The sequence below is a fragment of the Agrilus planipennis genome, unplaced genomic scaffold, assembly GCF_000699045.2.
Source record: "Agrilus planipennis isolate EAB-ADULT unplaced genomic scaffold, Apla_2.0 scaffold55, whole genome shotgun sequence".
Classification (NCBI taxonomy): Eukaryota; Metazoa; Arthropoda; class Insecta; order Coleoptera; family Buprestidae; genus Agrilus; species Agrilus planipennis.
In genome coordinates this window covers 1,014,150-1,030,722 of record NW_020438918.1, presented here as the reverse complement: position 1 = coordinate 1,030,722, position 16,573 = coordinate 1,014,150, and the positions used below count along the sequence as shown (strand labels likewise).

Genomic DNA, 16,573 nt, shown 5'->3' with positions numbered 1-16,573 from the left:
TATGGTTATTATAAAAATATGAAAATATATTGTTTTTATTTATTCGAACCCTTTGCTGAATAACTCGTTTCACTATTATAAAAATATTTACATCCTTATATGTGAAAATTATGCATAAACAACGAAGTTATTTAATCCTGGTCAACTATTATTTCTTTGTTCTACTAAATTGCATAAATAATTTCAGTCAAAATCACTCCAAATTTTCTGTTAAAGTTTTTTGTTCGAATTACAGAATATTCGAGCAAAAAATTTTTTTATAAAAATTCGAAACCGGTTAAAACCGGTTTTCTGGAAAAATTACTATTCGAAAACCGGTTTTATAAAATGTCGGTTTTTGTATAAACCCTAGTAGTGCTGTATGAAGCGGAAATATGGGGATGGTTACCAAAGGAGTACAAAACAAATACATTCATTGTACATTCATTTTCAGCGCCCAGGGCAATTGGCAAGTACTGCCCTAGAACCTCTTCACCCTTCAGTAGCCTTTTCAATAATACTCGCCTACCATGATACCTTTTGTTATATTATCATTATAACGACTATCTGTTTTTTCATTATTCATTAAAAAGGTAAGTAATAAGAACCTGTTTTATTAGAACGTGATTATAGGAGAATAACCACACGTTATTAATACATACAAAGTAAAACTTTCATTTTTATTTACCATAATATATATATTCGCCTCCACAAGCGCTTGCTGTGATTCCTAATTTAGCAAACAAAAGCAACAGAAATGTATGCATTCAAAGAAACAGCAAACAGATGACTAACAGGTGTAAAAATTGAGAAAGTAAGATCCCATTAAGTCAGCATCGATAACTAGCACTTGTGATTTAAAAATTAAATTGATTCTGCAAGCAATAAATCAAATGATGTGATGGATGAAACAGGTTCATAAATACGTTAAACCTTACCATCAAAACTACTGGTATCACCGAAACATATGTATTAAGTTAACGGAAAATGGGTTTTGCAAACCATATTTTCCGTATTTTATTTCGTTTTCTGTCTTTACTCAGTTTTACTAAGCTTTCTTGTGAACATTATGTCGTTTTCATTATGGATAAATGACCATATAATTTCAGGTAGATATTAGCAAATTTAGAATATTACCTCGGGATAGGGAACAGTGGAGGGGCCTGTCCGACTCTTAGGACTAACGATCCTACCATGAAGAAGGTTATTAATACTAAAATTAATTTTAATTATCATAAGGTCGTCAGTCCTAAGACTGGTTGGACACCTACCTCCATTCTCCTATCCTGAGCTAATCTTCGCATTTCTCTAAAACAAGAACAACCTCCATCCTTTACTATTTGCGAACAGTGATCTAATCTAGACCTTCCTCTACCCCTCCTAACTCCCGTTTCTGTCTCTAATATGTCTCTGACTAGACTTTCATGCCTGAGAAGGTGTCCCACCAACCTATGTTGCCTATTTCTTATTGACTTAAATTAATTTTATAGAATTGAAAATAAAAGCATCATCCTAGCTATGCACAATACATGAAAACTAATTCAAAAACAGCTGAATACTTGTAAAATACGATAACAACTTATATAAGATAAACCCCTGGTCTTAGGGGGTCCAATAGTACCTTGAATTCCTTTCGAGGATTCAGGATAGTGTTGAATCCTCGGAGGGAATCACTAGCGACAACTGATGTGTAATCTAAGGTAGTTACCTTAAAAAATAAACGATCTTCATAATAACTAAAACCACTCTTTTATGAAATAGTAATTTGATTTACTTTAATTAAATTAAAAACAAAAGGTATTTGTATATTAACCAACTAAGTACGCCACTCAATTTTATCTGTCGAAGAAGGGAGATTGATTATTATTAATTTTAAACTACTTTTGTTGCACAAAACAGATTGATGTGGGTATATTGAAGTTGTGGTACTGCAAATGGAACATTTTCATACACAATACCAATCTATCGAATATAATTTTTAGTGGCACATTCATTTCCGAATGAATGAATCTTGCTATTGTATTTTGGGATTAAGTACTACAGTATACGTACACATATACAATTCCCATACTAAATGAGCATATAACTGGGAGTTTGGGAACGTTTTGTGTTATCTATTAATACGTAACGGCTAATAAAAGGCAACCGATACTGATTGCCCATTGATTATAATATCTTATGATCGCCGGTTATGTACTTTTCTCGCACCATTAAGCTAATGCATGTTTCACAATCAGTAGCGGTGTTAGGGTAGGGCGCGGTTGGGCGATTGCCCAGGGCGCCGGACAAAAGGGGCGCCGCAGGCGCCCTCCACCTCATTCTCAAAATTAAGCGGACGGAAGCCCTAAATTAAGCGGATTTTTTTTATGTTGGCAACACTTGAACGGAACGTAATCCGTTCGATCGGAGTTTATTTTACAGGGAATCCCCAATCAAAGAAAAACACATTGTCTATCTCCTTTTTGCCCGATCAAAATGTGGTTACACCTATTTTTGTTTTAAATTTCATCAAAGATCGCTACTTACAAGAACTGTATCCAAATGTATGGATAGCATTGCGAATATTACTGACTATACCTGTAACGGTTGCTAGCGGGGAGCGGAGTTTTTCAAAGCTGAAGCTGATAAAAACCTATCTTCGATCAACAATATCTCAATCTAGATTGACAAACTTAGCAACTTTGTCAATTGAAAACGAAATTGCTGAAAACATAGACTTTGATAACCTTATAAAAGAGTTTGCTGATAGAAAGGCCAGAAAAGTAAAATTTTATTAGTTTGTTTCTAATAAATGGTTATTTTTTATAATAAATAATTATTTGTTTTAATAAATGGTTATTTCATTATATGCTTTCCCTTTTTTCCTATGGGTTTGAATTGTAGTTGGAGGGCGCCGTAGAAATCTCGCCCAGGGCGCTGGTAATGGTAAAACCGGCACTGNTATTAAAGGCGATTTGTACAGTTATATAGGTACTACTCATGCTCCGTACTTGTATATATGTACATAAAATCTTACTTGCAACAACTAAGTATAGCTTACAAATCAAATTATGCAACATGAACTAAAAAAAATGTTAAAATTGGAACAACACAAAGCTATAATATATGTATATAAGTATCCTACTCTCATCACCAGTTGTTTTAATTGAAATTATAACACTTTTCTTGTGTATGATCAAATTCAAAAAAATAAATAAAAAAAATATACAACACGCTACTGAAGTGAAAATTCTTAAAACTCACAAACATACCGGGATAGGGGTTAAGGAATTCGTTTAATGGCATTATTTGTACACTATGTTTCGGACGGGTGCAATGCTGATAGTAAATATACTATAGAATGTCTTTATATACAATAATCACAGCTTTTTTGTCATTAGACAATACAAACCGGCCGGTACCGCCGCAACCGCTATGTCCCTGCATTTTAAGTCTGTAGCATCTTCGAAAATATTCATTTAAATTACATATTGATCTATATTAAATGCACAATGTATTTAAAAGTACTTAATTGGATAAGGATTAATGCTGTATTGCTAAAAATCGCTTCGTAAATAAGTTATTATTTCTGGTAAAAGGTAAAGGATAAAAATGGTTATTGTGGGTTATCCCTAAGAGATAGACATATACCATCCGGGACTTTTTTGTGGACCTTTTTAAGGTGTACAATATTGTAGTATATTGTTTTGATCTATCTCGTAGGGTTCAGCCAGCGTTTACAATGTAAGCACAAAAAAAAAATGTGTTACATCACATTACAAACCTTTCAAATTATCAGTGTTTCTCTACTATATTATGGATGTATTATACCTTTAAACCTTCCTCTTGAATTACTCTATCTATTAAAAAAAAACGGATTAAAATCCGTTGCGTAATTTTAAAGATCTAAGCATACATAGGGACAGACAGCGGAGGAAATGCGTTGCATGATTTCGTTACATAGCACCTCGCATGAAACGAACCTACCCTACCGTACGTAAAGAAGTTTCACTTCAAAAAGTACAATGAATTGTAATAACAATCCGAATGACGAAGAATCAGAGCACAATCCCTGCATTTTATTCAGTGACTTATTCTCCTTTAGAATAAATGAACTACCAAAAATCGAGTTCAAATGTTTTATTACTATACAATTGAGACAGACATAGCGTTGAAGAACCAGCTGATGTAAAAAGTAAGACAGGTATTAGAGTCAAATCAGCATTTTAGTGACGGAAGCTTTTCAAAATTATTCAGCAAAATTTGTTCAAAAGTTTTGTCCCAGAAACAAAGTAAAACGCTACCACATCCTACCTTCGTACCTGATTTAGAGCTCGCACATTGAAGGCTTTCAGCAGAAAAATAGAAACGGTGGTAACGGTGATGTTACCTGCATGATATGGTCCTAATACTTACAGGACAAGCCATGTATACATATAATGTGTATATGCATAAATCTATCGAACTGTGTGCGGTTATTTTATGTATTATGCAACAACAATTTCAGCTGATGATATCTAGAAATCCGTGGACGTACACATATGTGCATAGCCCGAAGAAGGTAACATGTAAAATGTCGGTACCATCTCGAAATCTCCAAGGTACCTATATCTCATTCGTAGTAGGTTCTTATGTTAGAATGCAATATAAACATATGGAGAAAAAGTTAATTTTCAGTTTCTTTATTATGTGGGATTACGAATTACAATTATTATTTGCCTTTGAATTGTTTTTGCAATTCTTATTTCAGAAGTAATGTTTAATGGAAAATATTTCCTTTACTTATTACCAAAATAATGGGTAATAAAACAGTTATGCATTGCGATAAGTACCTATAATGCATTATTCATAACCCTATATCGTATTGTCCTTTTTATTTTTAATTTAAACATACTGTTTCATAAAAATTGTAGTCAACAACAGTTTAATTCACATTATTTATATCCGATTGATAAATCATCATTAACAGCTTTCTTTCCTTGGGAGTGTACTTACTGTTAATCGAACAGATTTAAGACGTAAGGTAACTTGTCAAAAGACTGTTCTTAATCACTATATTGTTACTTACAACTCCAGACTATACACATTCCTGAGTGAATACAATAGTTACCCAACATCAGAAAAGGAAGTTTAGGACAATCATTGGCTTTATTTATCTCTTTTTTTTCTACGTATCAGCCAGCAAAGCCTAGATGTATAATCCTTTTTTCTTTCAATTTATCAACAACGTAAACTTTCTCTATTAAATCTTTTATAAGCGATTAGTGATTCGAAAGAAAAGTAAATGGAATACCTTCAGGATACGCCTTACCCAAAAAGTGGGACAGTTAGATACCAACAACATAAACAATATCTCCCTAAATTGAGGAAGAAACAAAATCGCCCAAGGTCCTTATTACTCAACTGTTACTACATTTCTCTTGTGCATGTATGAGAGGCCCGAACAACTACATTGTTCACTGATTTGATTTTCAAAAGCTAGTTAATCAAACAACAACAGATATACCTTGTTACTGGTAGGTGCTTGAGTATTAGATAAAACCATTATAAAAACCGTTAGAATAATAGACATCTACAAGTCTGAAATTATGGAAGAGATTTTTCTTTTTAATTGAGACTTGTTAATATTACTTATATGCTCGCTTTAAGCATATTACGTAAACCTTCCGACGAAATACGATTGACCTTTGGTGTGGCTTTGGTTGATGGGTTAATTAGTGAGATCAGTGGTGTTGTTTGTCAGGAAATGTCATAAAGTCGTCAATGTACCACAGCAGAAAACGAAACTACAGAATGTTCATTTTTATGAATTGTATATTTTTAAAAGAGAAAACTATTGTCAGATATACTTAAAGGTTTCATAGGAGTTATAAATAAATATTAAGGATTAAAACAGGTTTATTTGGTTGGAACTATCTTATCTACCAGATGGCAAAAATTAATCATGATATATACATATACCTACCAGATGCATATTTCTGTGATATAAAACACTTGTTTCAAATGAAAGTAATATCATATTTTAAATAAGCCGATAATAATTTATCTTATACTAGGCAGCGTGACTTAGTCCCGTATGAAATTCGACTATATCGAAAAACCCCATTTTACACCTTTAGGGGTGGTATTTTATTCATTTTATAGTGAATGACACCATTACTAAATAATTCTTCGTGCAAAATTTCACGATTCCTGGCCCAGCAGTTTGGACTATGCCTTGGTCGATACACAAAACTTTGGACCTGCTTTTTAAACCCCTTAGTAGTTAAATTTTAAAAATTCTTTATTAGTGCTCGCTTATACGAACAAAACTTATTTCTTTTTCGATATTTTGTTTTTCGGTAAAAGGTCAATTTATGCGTTGGGGGAAGGGTAAGTTCTCAAGTTTTCATAAGTCTCGCAATTATCGACATTATTTTCTTTAAAAGTCACAAGCTCACATATATGACAGAAAATTTCAGTATTTAAGACAATTATTGTATCTGTAAATAGATCAATTTATNTAGCAAGGAGATCGGGCTGAAACTATAGCTACAAGCTATCCAAGGATGGTACTATAGAATGTCACCTCAAGGTAGGCCTAGTGGCGTCATCTCTTGGTTAGGCCGGAAACTTATCAATCCACCCTCGTACATATACCTACCAGATGCATATTTCTGTGATATAAAACACTTGTTTCAAATGAAAGTAATATCATATTTTAAATAAGCCGATAATAATTTATCTTATACTAGGCAGCGTGACTTCGTCCCGTATGAAATTCGACTATATCGAAAAACCCCATTTTACACCTTTAGGGGTGGTATTTTATTCATTTTATAGTGAATGACACCATTACTAAATAATTCTTCGTGCAAAATTTCACGATTCCTGGCCCAGCAGTTTGGACTATGCCTTGGTCGATACACAAAACTTTGGACCTGCTTTTTAAACCCCTTAGTAGTTAAATTTTAAAAATTCTTTATTAGTGCTCGCTTATACGAACAAAACTTATTTCTTTTTCGATATTTTGTTTTTCGGTAAAAGGTCAATTTATGCGTTGGGGGAAGGGTAAGTTCTCAAGTTTTCATAAGTCTCGCAATTATCGACATTATTTTCTTTAAAAGTCACAAGCTCACATATATGACAGAAAATTTCAGTATTTAAGACAATTATTGTATCTGTAAATAGATCAATTTATGCTTAGAATTATTAAAAAAATACGTAGGTATGAGATTAAATGAACAAGACCAAAACATGACGCGCAAAATCAAGATTAAGACCAAGACTATATCAGTGAAACCGAGATCAAGACCAATACGAGACAGTCTTGCTTTTGGTCTTGGTGCTACTTTGCTCATCAGTAGTAGTAGTAGTAGTTTCTGTTTTGTCCAATTGTACCAGTATATTAGTAGGTAATCTTAAGGGTATAAAGCTTCGGTTCGGTTTTGTCCTGATTCCACTGTCCAGGCCCAGGTTCGTTTCCATCCCCACCACGCTTAATAATACCTCAAAAATAAATAGATTTCCGCACAGGTCGACAAAAATACACCGCATTCTGTTACGAAATTGGTGTAAAAAGTGAAGAATTTGCTATTGAAATTGGAAGTATGTTAACCTTGTTCTAATTGCAAAACTAGAATGGATCACCAGTTAGGAATTTTATAACAAAAGAATGGCTCAGCTTTATTGCATGTCAGCTTATTGCTTATTTGTTTTTTTATTCTGCAACTAATTCCTAGAATACATGAAAATTTCTAACGCCATCGCCACGCCGCACGCCGTGTTAAGAAGAAAATACAATAATTAAACTTTCATATTCTGGTCTCCTCCATACCTAGAACTTTTGCGTAATTGCAAAATCACTTCTTACATGACCATATGTTGTTTGTTGGCTTGTGTATTTCATTTCGATTACACGCGCAATCTCAAATGCATAAATTGCATTTCTTTACGGTAATGATGGGCGAGATAAACGGTTTAGGTACCCATGGGCGTGTTACTTCTAATGGAATATCGAGGATGAAAGTAGGCTTTCTGTTCGTACAAACAGAACAAAACAAATGCAGTAGCGTTTGTACCCTACATACATATTTCTTAAAAATTACTTACTCAAGATATTTCTTGGATTATAGTACATATTTATTAGCACACCACAGTTTTCAGTTTTACACATCTGGCGTATATCAATTCGATATTGTTTTGCGGGCTCTCTTGTCGTAATCCATAAAATTTTGTAGTTCCTTGCTAAGTGGTAATTTGGCAGATGCTAATGTCAGTTTGGAACTGCAAAATTCCATGGACCATGACATTGAACCCGGAAAAGAATATCGATCCAATATTTTAGATTATCCGTTTCCAAGGAGATTAGATTTTTTTGGACTCTGTTCAGTTAAAGAATTAGAAGGCATTCGTGGAATGTCTCTGTTAAGTAGGAGTTAATTGTTATACATATTATTTTCAGTATTCTTCAATCATCGTCTTATTAACATTTACATTTAATAATATTTAAGTAACGTTCATTTAGATATTTATTTCGTTTCATCATTTTTATTTTGTACGTTTCAATAATTCTCTTCAAACGAATCTTTATACCTAGAAATTGTCACTGACTTTCGAAATTCCTGATTATTAATTTTTAAGATACTGCCCGCTACCTGCAAGGGGACAATTCTTACAACCAGTGTCGCTTGACGCTCTGATTTATCAACCCCCCCTAAATTTAATTTTTGTAGATAGTAAGTAACATCTAATATTTGTAGGCAGTGTTGCCAATTCGAGGGATTTATCCCGATTCGAGGGATTTTTAACGTTCTCGAGGGATAAACGGATTTTTCCTTATTTTTGCGGTATATTTTGTAATTTGCCATTTTCTGGTTGGTTTTGTTTGATTTTGTTGACCTGATATTATATTATGAAGGCGCTCATTTTTCTAATTGTAAACGTAAAATTTTGTCAGCTATAATCGTATAATGCTGTACGATGAAACGGTTGATTACATACGACGGCGACGTGCGTTCAAGCCTACTGGTGCAGCCTATAGATACCTGCTCAAGTCCCTACAATAAATTGTCTTGAACTCTTTTGAATTGTATTTTGGACTCGATGTGTTCAGATGATAGGTGGATGATTTAATTAATAACACGTGAAAACGGTAAAGTATTTAATTTTACAGAAAATGAAATGAAGACTAGAAATGTAGAAGTAGAAGTTGAAGTTAGGAAGCACAGGTCAGAACTGATTTTAGTTTTCGAAAAGAGATTGTAGAAAGGGTGATAAGGAGGAGTTAGAAATAAGTGATTAAAGTAGGGAACCAATAAGTTGCTAGTGAAATCTGGAAATGACGATTAGAAGAAATACCAAGAAGTTAAGTTTGAACTGAAATAACCGAAGAGACCCATCATAAAATAGCAATTAGGAAAAGTAAGGATTATAGATGTCATGCAGTTAGTATACAAGGGTTGAAATGTTATTAAGAGATTATAGGAAANAGTTGAAGGGATTTTTAGAGAAAATATGGGATTTTTTGGACCTGTGCGTGGGATTTTTTCCTGTAGTAGGTTGGCAACAGTGTTTGTAGGATTTCGATTTAAGTTGTTCAACAGTAAACACACTTTATAGTTATCCTTACCAGTGTCATCGTTTTGTAACTTTGAGTCAAATTCTTCGTATTGTAAATGTATTTATTAAGATTTAATATCCAACGTGTTTTTTATCCTCCACCAAGAAAAGTTGAGTGTCGTTAACTAAATTCGAGTTTTGACATTCATACGCAATCTAACAGTCTCTTTGTCCCTTTTTTAAGCTTGTAATAATACCTTCAATAGCCTACATGAGCAACTTTCATTCTTCATTTTGTATAATGTTTGACCGGTGATACTAGGGAAACTTTTAACGACAAAAATGTATTTTGCGTTTTACAAATAGAAAATACGTTTGTAAAAGTATTTCAAATAAAATAGAAAATGTTTTTCTTAAAAAAGTATTTAAATGCAAGATAAAAATAGATATTTTTTATTTTGTATTTGCATTTTAAATGCAAGTATTTCAAATAAATCACATCTCTGGAAACAGTTAAGGATATGGGTTGTTGTAATTTTAAGGTAATGCTAACATTAGCGCAGTATAGGAAAGAAAGGAGGTGTGTGAGAACCAGTTGTAGGACTGACGACCTTATGGTGGTACTGTATTGAAAAACATTTATTATCGCCCTGTATCAACGAAATAAAGTGGCTTCCAAAAATCATAAAAGAACAAAATATTCCCGCCTTCAAATGCCCTAATATGTATGTATAACAAACCCGTCGTATATAACTGTCGTTAAGAAAAGATAGTTATTTATTGAGTAGATGTTTTAATACATATAAATAAATTCGTGCTTTGTAACGCATGATCATTTGTAAACAGGTAAAACATTTCCTGGCAAACTTTGAATCATGACGTTTGCAACACTTTCCAATCGTTACAGTGTTTACTTATGCCGGTCATTCAAGAATATCAAAAGGTCATCTAGAATAATACACCAGCCAGTGCAAAACCGTTTCTTCTACTTCAGTTAATCTCTAATATGTAGGTGTAGACCGCAACAACATTAAGGACTAAATCTTCCTGTCGATAAATTCCTACAGACGTGTATTTTTTTATTAATAAAGGACAGTCTAAAAATTTTAAACATTGACCTCAATAATTGATTTCTCCATAAGAACCTATACATCGAAGACGCCATCAACTTCATTAAAGACAGTACAACTGTAGGGATAGATGTGCAAGGGCAAAAGATAAGTATGCTTAGATTTCCAGATGATATAGCAGTTTTAGCATCCAGCAAGGAGAAGTTAGAGATGGCTTTAAATAAAATGGTAAGCGGTACTGACAGATCACTACTGTATGAAAATAAATAAAAGTAAAACTAAAATACTGGTATGTAAGGGAAGAAAAAGTAGGGAAAGACCAATATAAAGATAGGAGACAAAAAATTAGAAGAAGTGGCTGATTTTAGATATCTAGGAAGTCAGATAAGTCAGGATGGAAGGAGTAATAGGGATATAAAGCAGAGGATAGCGCAGGGTCGTGTCGCCTTTAATAAAAAGAAGTCACTTCTGTGCTCGCAAACGGTTAATTTAGAAATTCGAAAAGGGTTGTTAAAGGTGTATGTTTGGAGCGCGGCGTTGTGCGGGTGCGAAACATGGACAGTGGGCGCGGCGGAAAAGAAAAGGTTAGAAGCGTTCGAAATGTGGTGTTATAGGCGGATGATGAGGATATCGTGGGTAGAAAAGGTTAGAAATGAAGTGGTATTAGAAAGAATAGGAGAACAGAGGACTCTATGTAAGTCAATAAAAAATAGGCGAGATAGGTTGGTAGGACACCTTCTTAGGCATGAAGGTCTAGTCAAACAGGAGTTAGGAGGGGTAGAGGTAGACCTAGATTAGATTACTGTTCGCAAATAGTTAAGGATGTGGGATGTTCTAGTTTTAGGGAAATGCAAAGTTTAGCTCAGGATACGAAATAGTGGAGGTACGTGTCCAACCAGTCTTAGGACTGACGACCTTATGATAGTGATGAAGAACCAATATACATAATACATATTCTGTTAATAAAAAATACTATGCGTTTACGAACCATAAATCGTTACAAAACCAAAAACTGGCTCCTGAAGCCGTAATGTAATCAAAATTGTATTGTGTACAACATTATTCTAGTTGTAATAATTCCATCACATCATCTAGAAGTATGCAACACAGAAAAGGAAACGGCCGATGACGCGGGTTGGGATAGATAAATGCTAATAAAAATCTACCAAAAAACCAAAGATTGAGCAACAAATTTATGGGTTCTTTGTATATGTAGCTACCTACCTAATAAAAATAGTTTATACATTTTAAAGGCTATGTTTAAAACGGTTTAGCTAATAAAAAAATTAGAAACACTAGTTTTTATGTTCGTTTCTTAATCTTCACATCCCATACTTTTGAGTTTCAAAATAAGTTATGAACCATTAAAGGAAGTCCCAGTAATACACATTCCTACGAAAAACATTCAAAACATGCCCATGCCCATGCCCATGAATATTATTATAACCAATCAATGAATATTGTTTTCTACTGTGTACGTCATAAAAATATGAAAATTTAATGGAAATTATTTCTTTTCTTAAAAAAACACCGACACGAATTCTTTTAGATAACCTGTTTCCGTTGTTCTTCTTTTAAGATGTTAGAAAGTCTAAAAATATTTTGATGCATAGAAGGTACTTTGATTTTGTATTGAAATGACTAAAAACCATGAGAAGATTCTAATTACGTCTAATGGAAAATTTTTCTATGTAATGTACACAGTCTGTAGAAATGTACAATACAGTACAAGCTAGGTCTCAGAGTTATATGTACCTATTGGACCACATTTCCCGATTCCACATCTTAACTATTTCCGAACACTATACATCCATTTTCAGAGCGTCGGAAAATATGTCCTGGTTTGGTTTTTTATTTTGAACATATTAAAAATAAAAGAGTGATCGCAAAAATAGGCTAGAAATCGCCCATTTTGTAAACCTCAAATTTTGTTTTGAACCAAATGCCAACTTGTTTATAAATGATAAAAACAAAATTTTAAGATGAGCATGTTTGACTTCTGAGATATGTGGTATGCTTGATACAATATAGGAGGATTTCGAAAAATGCATGCGATATTGCCAATATTTTTCAACGCAGAATGTAAATATAATATCGAAAAATCTGTACATTCATTAGTATATCCGATTGATGCCAAAGGCATCCTCTAATATGGGAAAAATGATGGTGTTGCAATTGGGCAACCTTCATAAATCCATATCACAACTTCAGTTGCTAGTATAATTTTCTAATGATATTGTAGTGAAATAGTGAAACAAATCCAAGTGTTGTTATTTCATGAATTATAATTTTGTATTCAATATTATTACTTACTTACAATTAGTTTAAAACAAAATTTGAAGATCTGCATTATAAATTTTGTATATATACGTCTATAACTATGAAAATTACGAAAATAAGTTTAACTGCACAAACTAGTTCTGTTGGTGTATTAAATTACTCAATTACTATTGCTTTTTTCCAGTTGTGAATCGGTTGCATTATTTAATTCCAGTTATTTATCCTAGTGCTAGTATCAAACTATTTTGTGGTACAGGACACAGTTATGAGGACGGCCCTCTCCGAATGCCGATTAGCCGCAGAAGAAGAATCGGGATCATGAGCTTCTTACATAATTGCCTCGTTACCATAACCACCACCTCATTCCTTAGCGTAGGTGTACCATTAACACGATTACATCGCATCGCTTCCTGATCATACGGAACGATTCATAAACAAGACCGCTATGTAACAACCGTACCAAGAATAATAATACCTTCGATACCTTTGTGGTATACGTACCCAAGTAACATACCGTGGCAGTACCGTTTTAATTGAATGAAATATATTACCTATACGCTTATACGATAGGTAACATTAAATGTTAAAGTGCCATGAACAATGTTTTATAATACACTTCAATTACAGACGTTAGTGACGATCAGAAATAAAACACAATGTTATTAATAATCAATCGTAAAAAACACGGCCATAATCCACCATTGACCATTGAAAGAAAGCATGAAATTGCCATTTTTAGGCACAAAAAACTATTACTTGTTTCTTAAGAAAGGATGTTGAATTCGCTTTTTTATCAGTGACTTAATAACAATTTCATCGACAAAATTCGACATCGAGCGAAATGTTATTAAGTTCCAAAATTTTTCGTGTCTAGAAATTTATCAGGTGATAACAGAAATTAGTTACTTATTACTATTTTCCGTGGGGAAAAAATCTAGACCGGAAATTATATACAAATAATATTTAAATCCAAATGTTGCAAGGACTAAGAAAACTATCGCAAGTAAGTAAGTTACTCCATTTTATTTTGAATTAAAATTGTAGACAATTTGATTTTATTCATCTAGGTACAAGGAATTTAAATCTTAAAGAAAATAAAGAAAATAGATAAACGAAGATAGAATGTTTATGGAAAAAACACTGTATAGTTTACATCCAGTATTTCTTAATTAATTTATAATTTATGACAAATGGAAATTTCTTCTAAAATTGCGTAAATATTGAAAATAAATAATTAAATAAGCTGAAAGTAATACAAATTTTATATTCTAATTATAATAGAATTCCTCGAAAAAAGAATACGTATTAATTATTATTTTCAGTAACATTCTTTGTTTTATAGAAGTTGGTCCACTTGCTGTTTACGCAATATCTTTGTCAAGAATGTTGATCTTTAATATAACAGTTGAAGGTAGGCTATATGACAAGGGAAATGTTACGGCAAAGTTGATGTTATTACGGTGAAATTTTAATGAATGAAAAAATAACATTGATTTATAAAATAATTAATATCAAATCGAAAGTAATCTTATGAATATTAATGAAACATATGTACGAGTTGCTGAAATTTCAAACGCGTATCTAGGAAGTCTAAAAATTGTAAATGTGACACTTAATTAACTCAAAAACAGATGAAGTAGGGAGGGAATTTTATTATTGCAAAATCAGTTCGCGATTACTTAATAAAAAAACCGCAACAAATAAGCAAAACGCAAAAAAAAGCAAATGCTTGAAACAGTCTACAACTATTATAGAAATTACTCTTAACTAATTAGACATCGGCATCTTGAATAATATTATCTCAAAACATACGTGGTTGTATGTTTACTTTTTATTTTCGCATAGTACAGTTATCCTACCACTCACACTTAACGTTTTCTATTAAATTTCCGCAAGTAAAAGTGATTTAAGTGGTGATCTTATAAGAAATCCTTGTAATCATATCAACGCAGATATAATTTGCATATTTTTGCATTAGCGGAACATTTCTTTAAACCGCAGGGGTCGCATACTCTCAACCGATTTCCTCACCTTTGTATATCCATATGTAATACGTGTATATAAGGTAGCTAAAGGTTATCATTTACGTAAATTATTTGTTATAACAAAAAAGTCGCGATAAACCCACAACAGCATAAATACATATACTGACATGCGGATATTTTACTAAATTCAATGACAGTATTTTACAAGACAATAGGAATTTTATTCCAAAAGTCTTTTTTTATATAAATACAGTTATTGAAAGAATAAATTAGTGTTGAAGAAAATGAAGAAACATAAACCCAAAGAAGTGAACTGTTACATTGCGGTACATTTCAAGGTGTTTAGGTATGTAGCACATTGTATGTACCTATAAAATTCATCTATTATAATTAAATTGCTACCTATAATAAAATTAAAAGAAAATGCATTTAAATATTTTAATTATTTTTAATAATATATCTAAAACATCCCACGTCTTTAACTATTTGTAAACAATAATGTACTCCTTTTATCTCCTGTTTCTGCTTCTAATATGTCTCTGACTAGTCCTTCATGTCTGAAAGGGTGTCTTACGAACCTATCCAACCTATTTTTTATTGACATCTATAAAGTCTTCTGTTCTTCTATTTTCTTAAATGAATGTTTTTATTGCTTGTGAAAAGTGAACAGTGAAATGAGAAAGTTTTAGAAAAGGAAGAAGAACAGAGGGCGCCATAGAAGAGCAGATCTATATTAGAATGATATGAAACCATTTAAGATATGAGAGGCCTAGGGACATACTAGAAACAAAAGTAGGAGTAAAAAGGGACAGAGAAAGTCCTAGATTAGATTACTGTTTACAATTAATTGTTCTAATTTTCGGAAAACATGAAGATTGAGTCAAGATATATAGGAAGCAATCGAGGTGCGAATGCCAGATTAACGACCATGTGGAATCTCTTAAAAATATTCTATTTTTATGACAAAATGAACTTGCTAAAAAGAAAGTAAAAAAACACCTTGCATTTCAATAAAACGCTGATCAGGGACGTAATGTTGTTTATCCATTACTTATTATATGTTTAGGTATTTGATTGTAAAGTGTTTTGTGTTTAGACTTTCAATTTGTTATTATACATTTTTAACTCGTTCATCAATGAAAGTAACTTCATGATTTTTTCTTTACAGCTTTCAAGTCTAATTAGCTACACATTAGGTAGAAAGTACGTGCCCAACTATAATTTTTATCGCTTAATTCACACAAAAGTTACATTACTTACTTTCTTACACAATTCATTTCGTTTGAATAATAACGCTGTAACAATTTGTCTTTTACGACTAATTTAAAGCTCGAATACAACCTGACACTGGCAATGAAATGCCAATGACACTGCCAGCTAAGAACAAGAGAAAATGAACTTTCTGAATGTTACTTACTTTACTATACTCAAGCACTAACTGGTGTTAAACATATGTTTAATATATAGTAAATAATTGCTACTACTGCTACTACTATTACTACTTAGCCACAAACATTGCAAATAATTTGTGTGCACGATTTTTCCATTAAAAAGTCATTTTTCAAATTATTACACAAGTGCATGTGTTTTCTAAAAAGAATTATCAGCGAATTTCATTACAACACATTAATAACATTGTGTCTGTCTGTGGCTTAAAGGCAATTTAAAACAGCAACATTTAGTAAACACAAGTTGGAAGTGTTTGTAAACATTTAAAAAATATATTAAAATTCTTATTCT

The 16,573-nt window shown here is 32.5% G+C and overlaps 1 long non-coding RNA gene across 1 annotated transcript in view; it reads left to right on the top strand.

Moving 5' to 3' along the window:
* Positions 1-14,974: 14,974 nt before the first annotated feature.
* The window catches only part of LOC108736909, a 17,775-nt gene continuing 16,176 nt past the window's right edge, over positions 14,975-16,573 (top strand). The window contains exon 1 of the long non-coding RNA XR_003230954.1: positions 14,975-15,179. This is a non-coding gene — a long non-coding RNA (uncharacterized LOC108736909). The remainder of the gene's footprint in view (positions 15,180-16,573) is intronic.